General features: G+C 39.9%; 1 pseudogene; it reads right to left on the bottom strand.

Moving 5' to 3' along the window:
- Positions 1–2,399: 2,399 nt before the first annotated feature.
- Positions 2,400–2,498, bottom strand: LOC132310744 (small nucleolar RNA R71; annotated as a pseudogene).
- Positions 2,499–9,141: the final 6,643 nt, after the last annotated feature.

Genomic DNA, 9,141 nt, shown 5'->3' with positions numbered 1-9,141 from the left:
TTTTACATCATATAATATCATACCTTATAGATTCATATAGTGGAGATTTTTAGAGAATTCTTAGTGAGGAAGCAAAAGAGGAAGAGGAGGCTAGAGACACCATTGGAGACTCTTCATTAACCAAGGAGCAGATTTCTTCCATAGAGCTTGCCCTTGAGGGTTGGAGGACATCATCCATGAGTGGCTAGACATCCTCTTGGGGCTACAGGTAGCCCTAAGCATGCTTTCTACTTCTTAATTTATGTATTTTTTAGGTGATTTGTATTGTGATTCATGTCTTGACACTTTTATATATATAAATCTTGTTTATTCAATGATTTATGTGGTTTAATGCTTCCAATTGATCATTTCATTCTATCCATATGTCTATGTATACTAGAATAGATGTTCATGTGTTTGTATCTATTTCTTATCTTATTGATGCATGTCTATGTGTATTAAGGCTATAGATCTAAAGATTGTCAAGACATAGTGCTTAATGGCATGTTCTTGTGGTTTATTTGATGGTTCATACTCATTGCTTGATGGATTATACCTCTCCCTTAGTTTAGTTAGTTTAATTTCATGTCATTAGCTTAGTTGTAGTGTAGTTGTTAAATGGGAGGACAATCCATGCTTGTTGTTGATGTTCCATACTTATGAAAAGCAAGTAACATACATCTCTAACCTTATGATGTGTTTGGATTGTGAGCTTAAAGAAAGGATTAATGGCTTAATTTCAAATGTTGTGTTATCCACCACGTTGTTTAGACAATATATGCCTAATTTGTCATCCATGCTTGTTAGAACAATCACACACACACACACACACACACTTTGTTGCAATACATGTTCTTCCCCTCATTAATCATTCATTAAAAGTGTAGAAAAGCTATGTTTAGTGGTGATCTCTAAACCCCAAAATCTCTCTCTCTTTTATTCTCTATATTGTATTATTGTTTACTTTAATTTAAATTGCATCTAGTTTAATTCAACCAACCAACCACTATTTTGATCACTCGACCTACTAACCCTAATTTTGATTCCTCAACCTAGTACGACACTCAATCCCTTGGGACGATCCATACTCACCCTAGCTATATTTTTAATGAAAGGTAGTAGTGGCAATTTCTAAATGTCAAACTTGGCCACATTGCATAAATATTGGGTTTGACGACGACCGGACCCACCACCAAGTTTTTGGCGCCGTTGCCGGAGATTGATTGATTGGCAACGTCATATTTGTGGAATCAATTAGGAATTAGTACTCTTTTGATCATGTCTTTACTTTGTTTGCAATTTTTGTTACTTATTATGTTTGTTCTTGATTGACAAGGAGCATTGGGCTAAGAAGATGAGCAAAAGAGCTGCCAAGCAAAAAGGAGCTAAGCAAGCAAAGGAAAAATCCTAAAATCATAAAAAAATTTGCTAAGCTAAAAGCTAAAAATTTGGAGCTGAAGTGCTAAAGGACCTTTGTGAGCTTTTCTTTACTCATCCCTTAGTTAAATCATCAGCCCACGTGGAGGCTTGTATTTCAATTCTTAGATAAATCGCGAGCCCACGTGGAGGCAATTTACTTTTCTTGCATATTGTTTAAGCATGGGAGTATGAGAACATTGTATGTGGAGGAAGGTTGTTGATTGTTGATTTGTTGTGAAGGTGAAGTGTTTGTGTCATTGCTTGTTATGTTGCATTGTCCATGCATGGTCGTAGATCATTGAAACCCACTCTTGTGCCTTGAAATTTTCATCTTGAATCCATTGTTCGAAACCCTAGGGGAAGAGGTAGGTCTAGTCAATCCATTTCATCAATGGAAGAACATAATGAGGACCATGTGGAGGACCTTGGTCACATAGACCAACAAGGCATCCTCCACCCCAATGTGCATCATGATAACATGCAAGTTCCATTAGGCATGCCAAGGCCATATGTTTATCCACCACAACAACAAGGCCAAGTTCCATTACGAATGCCAAGGCCAATCTATTCTCCACCACTTCCCATCATTCAAGGCAATCAAGGTTCCCATGTTGCACCTCCAATTGCTAATCTTCCTCTTGCTTTAAGAGATCACTATGTGCCTAATGAATATAATGCACCACATGCATTTAATTGCCACCATTTAGAGCACACCACTATGAAATTAAGCCACAAACCATTCAAATGCTTCCTAATTATCATGGACTTCCAAGTGAAGAACCTTACAAGCATTTGGATGAGTTTCCTGAAGTATCTCCCACCATAAAATATACGGACATGTCAGAAGAGGTCTTCAGCCTTAAACTTTTTCCATTCACCCTTAAAGACAAGGCAAAATATTGGTTTAACAATCTTAGGCCTTTTTCAATAACTTCTTGGGCAGAAATGCAACAAGAGTTCTTGAAGAAGTACTATCCGATTTCTAAGACCAATGCCATGAGAACCTCAATTCGAGATTTTTCACATGGGGATGGAGAAACATTTCATGAGGCATAGGAATGATTTAATGAATTGCTTAGAAAGTGTCCACATCATGACATATCCAAATGGAAATTAGTTCAATATTTCTTTGAGAGCTTATCAGACAATTAAAAAGGCATGGTTGATGCTTCCATGGGTGGCTCTTACATTGATAGGCATGAGGATGACATGTGGCATCTTTATGAGAGCGTGAGTGAAAATTCTTTGCATCGTACTTTATCTGCGAAGAATGGTAGAAATTCTAGTGGTAGGAAGAGTGTTGGCTTACATCAAGTCGACCACTCCAATGAAATTGCCGTCGAAATGAAATCATTATCTCAAAGGTTTGATCAATTTTGGATCAACCAAAACTCGGCGAATCAAGTATCTTCCTTCCCTAACCATTCTCATCATGCACCTAATGAGACATGTATGACTTGTTCAAATGTTTTACATTCTACTTCCAATTGTCCCCATGGACATGTGCAAAGTGAGCATCATGAACAAGCAAATGCTGTTTTTACTAATCAAGGAAACAATCCTTATGGAAATCATTACAATCCTAGTTGGAGGAATCACCCGAATTTCTCTTAGAAAAACCAAGGGGGGGCTCAAACACTTCCCAAGGCAGTTTTCAAGGAAAGTACATTCCACCTCCAATGCAAAGCCAAGGTTCCCAAAGTTTTAGATCATCATATCAATCACAAGGAAACCAATTTTTAAATTCTCATTTTCCCAATCAACCATCATATTCCCAAGGAAATGTTAGAAGTCTCACTTTTGAAGAGAAAGTTTTAACCGCTTTGGGCACTTTGGAGACAAACACACAATTACTTCATTCTTACTCTCAATCCATTGCTAAGCTAGAAACCCAAGTAGGGCAAATAGCTAGCATTTTAAATGCAAGAAAGAAAGGAAAAATGCCTTTAAATGCCCCACAAAAGCAACAATGTGTTGTGGAGACTCATTCCTCATCGGAAGGTCACATAATAGAGTATGTCAATGCAGTGACTACCTTAAGAAGTGGAAAGGTTGTGGACAACTAAGTGGGTGTGTCCAATGAAGATAGTGAACCGGTGCAACCACAAGTTGACACCCGTCCCGTTTCATATCATATTCCTCCTTCATTACATGTGCATGACCATATAAATGATAATGTGTTGAAAAGTGAGTTGAAAAGTGATTTTGAAAAGAAAGATTTGCAAAATGATTTGAAAACTTCTTGTGTTAAAGAGACTTCAAAGAAAAATTCTGAAAAGGTTTTTGAACCAAAAGCTCCATTTCCGGATGCCTTAAAATGATCCATTTCAAATGAAAAACAAAAGGCCAAAGTAAATGAAATCATGGACATGTTTAGGCAAGTTAAAGTTAATCTTCCACTTTTGGATGCAATCAAGCAAATTCTGGCTTATGCCAAATTCTTGAAGGACTAGTGCACCCAAAAGAGGAAGAACAAAAGCCAAGCACCTAGAAAAGTGGTCCTAACCGAGAAAATAAGCTCAATTTTGCAGCATAACACTATCCCCAAGTTTAAGGACCCTGGTTCACCTACTACTTCATGCATCATTGGTGATCATATTATTAATCGGGCTATTCTTGACCTAGGAGCTAGTGTTAACCTTCTTCCATACTCGGTTTATATCAAATTAGGCTTAGGGACTTAAAACCGACGTCGGTAGTTTTACAACTTGCCGACCGATCAATCAAAAAGCCTAGGGGTATCATTGAGGACGTATTGATTAAAATTGATAAACTCTTCTTCTCCGTTGATTTCGTTGTCATTGACATGGAACCGGTCCCAAATCCTAAAAGCCAAATTCCCGTTATCCTTGGCCGTCCTTTCTTGGTAACCGCGAATGCCAACATTAATTGTAGGATGGGGATAATGAAGATCTCATTTGGCCACATGAAGGAAAAGTTGAATATTTTTAATCCAACCCCTAATTCATTTGACAAGCATGAAAAGATTAATGTTGTAGAAAAATGTCATAACGTTAAAAGTAAAGGAATTGAGTTTTTGTGAGAGGCCAAATTTTCTAAAAGTCCATCTTCAACCTTGAAAACAAAGAAAGTTGTTTCAAAATCTTGTTTTGAAAGGGCGTGGAAGCCCAAAGATTGCATTGACCAAGGACCGAAAATGTCTTTTGAGCTTAATCCAACAAGTTCGTTAAAGAACCATGTGTTTGGTGGAGTTCAAAGCGCTTATCACCCCATTGAGGAGGGGATGCACTACAAGATGTTTGATCTGGGCTAAAAGAGCCTAACATCTTGCTAAAGACGTTAAAGACTAGCACGACATTTCGTAGGGTGTCAAAACCCTATTCCTCCCTCATTTCTATCTTTAATTTCATTTCTTGCGAAGTCTAGATACTTGTTTTTGGTTCATATGCATTGCTAGGAACTGTGATTTGGACTGCGTGCACTTTTATGTTGAAACTGAGCATTTTGCATAAGTTCGATCGATCTCAAAGGAAGATTCGATCGATCGAACTTCGACCTGTATCCAACACTTTGAAAATTTTCGACCTGCATCCACCTGCATCCAAATCATCTCTCTGTCCCATCGATCGAATTTGTTCTCAGATCAATCATAAGTCCTTAGATCGATCTTGAGTTCCAACACTTAAAAAAATTTCTGAATCCAAAAACCTGCATATTTCAGCTCTCTGTCAGATCGATCGAACATTTTGTTCAGATCGATCTCTGTTCTTCATCTCACTATCTTTGACTTTGTTTTGACTTTGTTTTAATTTCTTAATTTCAAAAATTCCAAAAAAATATTTTATTAATTTTTATTGTCGTTTTATTTATTTATTATTTTATTTTCTAAAAAAAAAAATTTCAAATTTTTTTTTTTTTTTAAAGAGAGATCATTTCAGTTCGATAGATCTGAGGTCTTAGTTCGTTCTATCGAATTGGTTTAGGGAAGTTTTACAAAAATAGAACTGAGGGTTTGTAGATCGATTCCAAAGATCGATCTAACCCTCTCAAAGCCTTAACCCTCTCATCGCCGCTGCACCAATCCACTCTCCCATCTCCGGTGAGACCTCCGGCGAGCATCTAGAGTGTTGTTTCTCTCTCTCTCCTTTTGGATTTCGCATCTCACCCCTTTCAATTCTCCACTTCTTCTCTCAGTTTTTAGGTGAGATCTGAATCCCTCTTTTTGATTCAAGCATCCATTGGATACATACATGCTTTAAATGTTAGATCCATGTTATTTTGATGATGAAAATCTCCATTGATGAAGCTTCAACTCACTTTGTATATATATGTATATGTGTATATATATGTGTATATATATTTTGTTAGATTTTTAATTTTGATTTGATTTTGGGAGTATGGGCCTCATAAAGTGATTAGGATTGATGCTTTGTATGTTGATGGGCCCACGACCATGTTGGTGAAGGCCCCATGCCATCCACGTCACAAATCTGTGACTGTCCACATTCTTTGCAGAGTTCGATCGATCGAACATATTTCTCAGATCGATCTAGTGTGATTGATCTCAAAATTTTCTGTGATCGATCGAACTTCACAGATTTCATATACACATTCCATGCATCTTATCTTGTGTCCATGTTATCTTATTCATGCCTAATGCCTGTGATTTTCCACATTAGATACATTTTACACTTATACTGCTTAGCATGTCCACATCCGGTCACTTCCATAGATTCATGTCTGAGGATATCGAAGATGGATTGGACTAGACCCGACCCGCGAGTAAAGCATCAGGTTGAATGGTAGGTCCGAGCCCAAGCAAAAAGGGTAGAGTAATGAGCCCAACACCCACAAAAAAAGGATCGGACCGAACAGTCGAACTCAGTCCATAACGCAATACTGAGAGTTAGGCCCAACGTCTGAGGCTTATATAATGAAGTCAGGCCCAAAAGGAAGAAAGCCCTAGAATAAGAGCCCTATGTAATAAGTTGGTTAGAATATTTGTAATGGTCTATAAATAGACCATACGAGTAGAGAGAAAGGGAGAGTTTTTGGAGTTTTCATTTTCTTGAAGTGTAAAAATTCTAGAGAATGAAAGGTGAGTTAATCTCTTGTATCTTCAATTGGTGCCGTCTGTGGGAAACGTTGAAGGTTGATTCTTGTTTGATCAACATCATGTTGATTCCGACTGATTGCTGACGACGAAGCTTGATTTGTAGAAGTTTAGTCCAGATCTAAGAGATTACGGTTGGCTCTTGAGAGATTCTGGATTCTTGATTGATTTTGAGGGATTGGCATTAGGTTTACACAGCCGTGATTCACTCTATCGCGGCTCGATCCAGCAAGCTCAGACGCCGGAAAAACTCTGATCTATCGAAGGGAAAGCAAAACTCGTAAAATTGGAGTTCAGATCTGCCGTGGTTCGCATCAGCGAGACTCCGATCTAACTTAGAATTTACGATTCATCCCTTTGCTCTATTTTGGAATGATGACTGGGGGTGAGAACTCCACTACGGTAGAGAATGTCCAGCAGATGAAACTTGATGAGTTGATGAGCATGATCGAAGCTCTCAGAAGAGAGAATGTAGATTTAAGGACTGAAATGCAGCGTCAAGAAGTTTTGGTGATCCCGCAACTACTCCCGGTGGGAGAACAAGTTGCACGTACCGATGCGGTACATCATGGCGAGGAGGAAGAGAACAATTCGACAGATCTTCACCGTGAGGAAGTCCGGCCAAACGATTTACCGCCAAATCCTCGTCGTATTGATGATCGTGAATGATCAACTCACGTAGATCCACGGCGTGAACAGATCAGGCGAAACGAAGCCATGACTTTTGATCCACATCAAGAAATGCTCAGCCGAGGTGAAGCAATGGAGTTTGATCGTCATAAAGCTATGCCTCCATGGCACAGAGAGTTTGTTGAGGACAGATCATTCGATCCAACTTATCGGCCTTCCATGGCGACGTTCAACTATCGCAGCTCAGAGAGGAGATCTGTAGATCAGAGAGCAACCGCGAGGTTCTAGAGGGAAAATGAAGCCCTCCATTCAATAGCTCGAATGGTTGATTCACCGTTTACGGATGAAATTCTGAATGCTCCGAGTCCGAGGAAATTTTCTATGCCCGTTTTCATTTTGTTCGACGGAACAACTGATCCGATTGATCATATGTATCACATCCAGCTGAAAATGGCTTTGAACACTGAGAATGATTCCTTGATGTGTAAGTGCTTCCCTACAAGTCTAGCTGGACCAGCGCTTAATTGGTTCAAGAACCTACAGAGGGGCTCAGTGGATAGTTTTTGAAGCTTGTGTGATCGGTTCATAAGCCAATATTATGGAAATAAGCGTCCAGCGAAGGACATTTTGAGCCTATTCACAATAAAGCAGCATGAGGATGAGCGTCTCCAAGCTTTCCTAACCAGGTTTAACCTTACCAAGAGTATGGTGATTGAATGTCACCCTTCTACGGCAGTTCAAGCGTTTATACTGGCCATGACTCATGGCACTCCATTCCACACAAGCTTGGTAGTGAACACGCCGAACACTATAGATGAACTTAATGAAAGAGCTGATGGATTTATGCGCTTGGAAGAAGAAGAGGCAACAAACACTCGGAAGACATCTGTCATATCAATAGAGGAAAAAACTAAAGCGAAGATCGGACAAAAGTAGGTTCAACCACAGCGTTCCTCGTGGAAATCTGAGAAGAGGCCCAGAGAGGAAGAGCTGGTTACTCCAATGAAAGTTACCTTAGCAAGGATGTACCAAGAAAATAAAGATAAGTTCTGACCTCCTTTACCAATCAAACAACCCCTCGAACAGAGGGATCAGTCTAAGCATTGTGCATTTCATTCTGACTTTGGCCATTAGACTAACGAATGCAGGAACTTAAGGAGATAGGTAAAGATGCTAATAGCCCGAGGGGAGTTCGCAAGTTATATTCAAGGCCCGGAGGTGGAACAGAACCGACCAATGGAGAACGTGAAGAGGAATTAGAAGTTGAACTCTCACAATACGCACCAGTCTGAATAATCAATGCAATTCACAGTCAGCCTGAGCCTACTGAGGAGTCAGATGAACTGCTTCGAACACGCCTTCGCCAGGCACGGATGAATAGAATGATAGGTAGTGTAAACACTCTGCACCAATAGAGCGCATCAACACAGATAAAGTTTGACATAACAGATCTATTGCGTGTTCAGATCCCTCATGAGGACCCGTTGGTCGTTAATTTGACAGTGGCTGAATGTTTGGTACGCAGAGTTCTGATTGATCCCAGAAGTAGTGCGAACGTTATGCTGAGGGATACATTTGATCGGCTCGAGATCAAACCGGACCGGCTCAAATCCACCAGGAATCCTCTACTAGGGTTTGATGGAAAATGATTGGAGCCCATCGGTACGGTGGAGGTAGCGGTACATGCTGTAGGGAGGGTTCTGATGGAGACCTTTGTGGTTGTCAAAATTCATCGCTCTTACAACCTTCTGATGGGCAGAAGGTGGATCCACAGAGTTCAAGGTGTTCCTTCCACTTTGCATTAAGTAATGAGATGCCTGGGGCTAGACGGAGCCACGGTGATCGACATTCATGGAGACTAGGTTGCAGCTAAGGAATGTTATTCAGTAACGCTGAAGTATGCTGGAAAAGGGAAAGCACCCATCCATTCGGTAAGCCTGAGATAGCAATTATAGGAACCTCCCCCCCAAGCAGAATAGGGAGGAGGAGCCAGTGGACTTGACCGAAGAACCCCTAGTTGATGTGCAGATCGATCGGTT

This window comes from Cornus florida, unplaced genomic scaffold (genome assembly GCF_030987335.1).
Source record: "Cornus florida cultivar Cherokee Brave unplaced genomic scaffold, ASM3098733v1 CherokeeBrave_3.0.0_Hap2_Chr05, whole genome shotgun sequence".
In the NCBI taxonomy this organism is placed as follows: domain Eukaryota; kingdom Viridiplantae; phylum Streptophyta; class Magnoliopsida; order Cornales; family Cornaceae; genus Cornus; species Cornus florida.
This window is presented reverse-complemented; position numbering and strand designations above follow the sequence as displayed.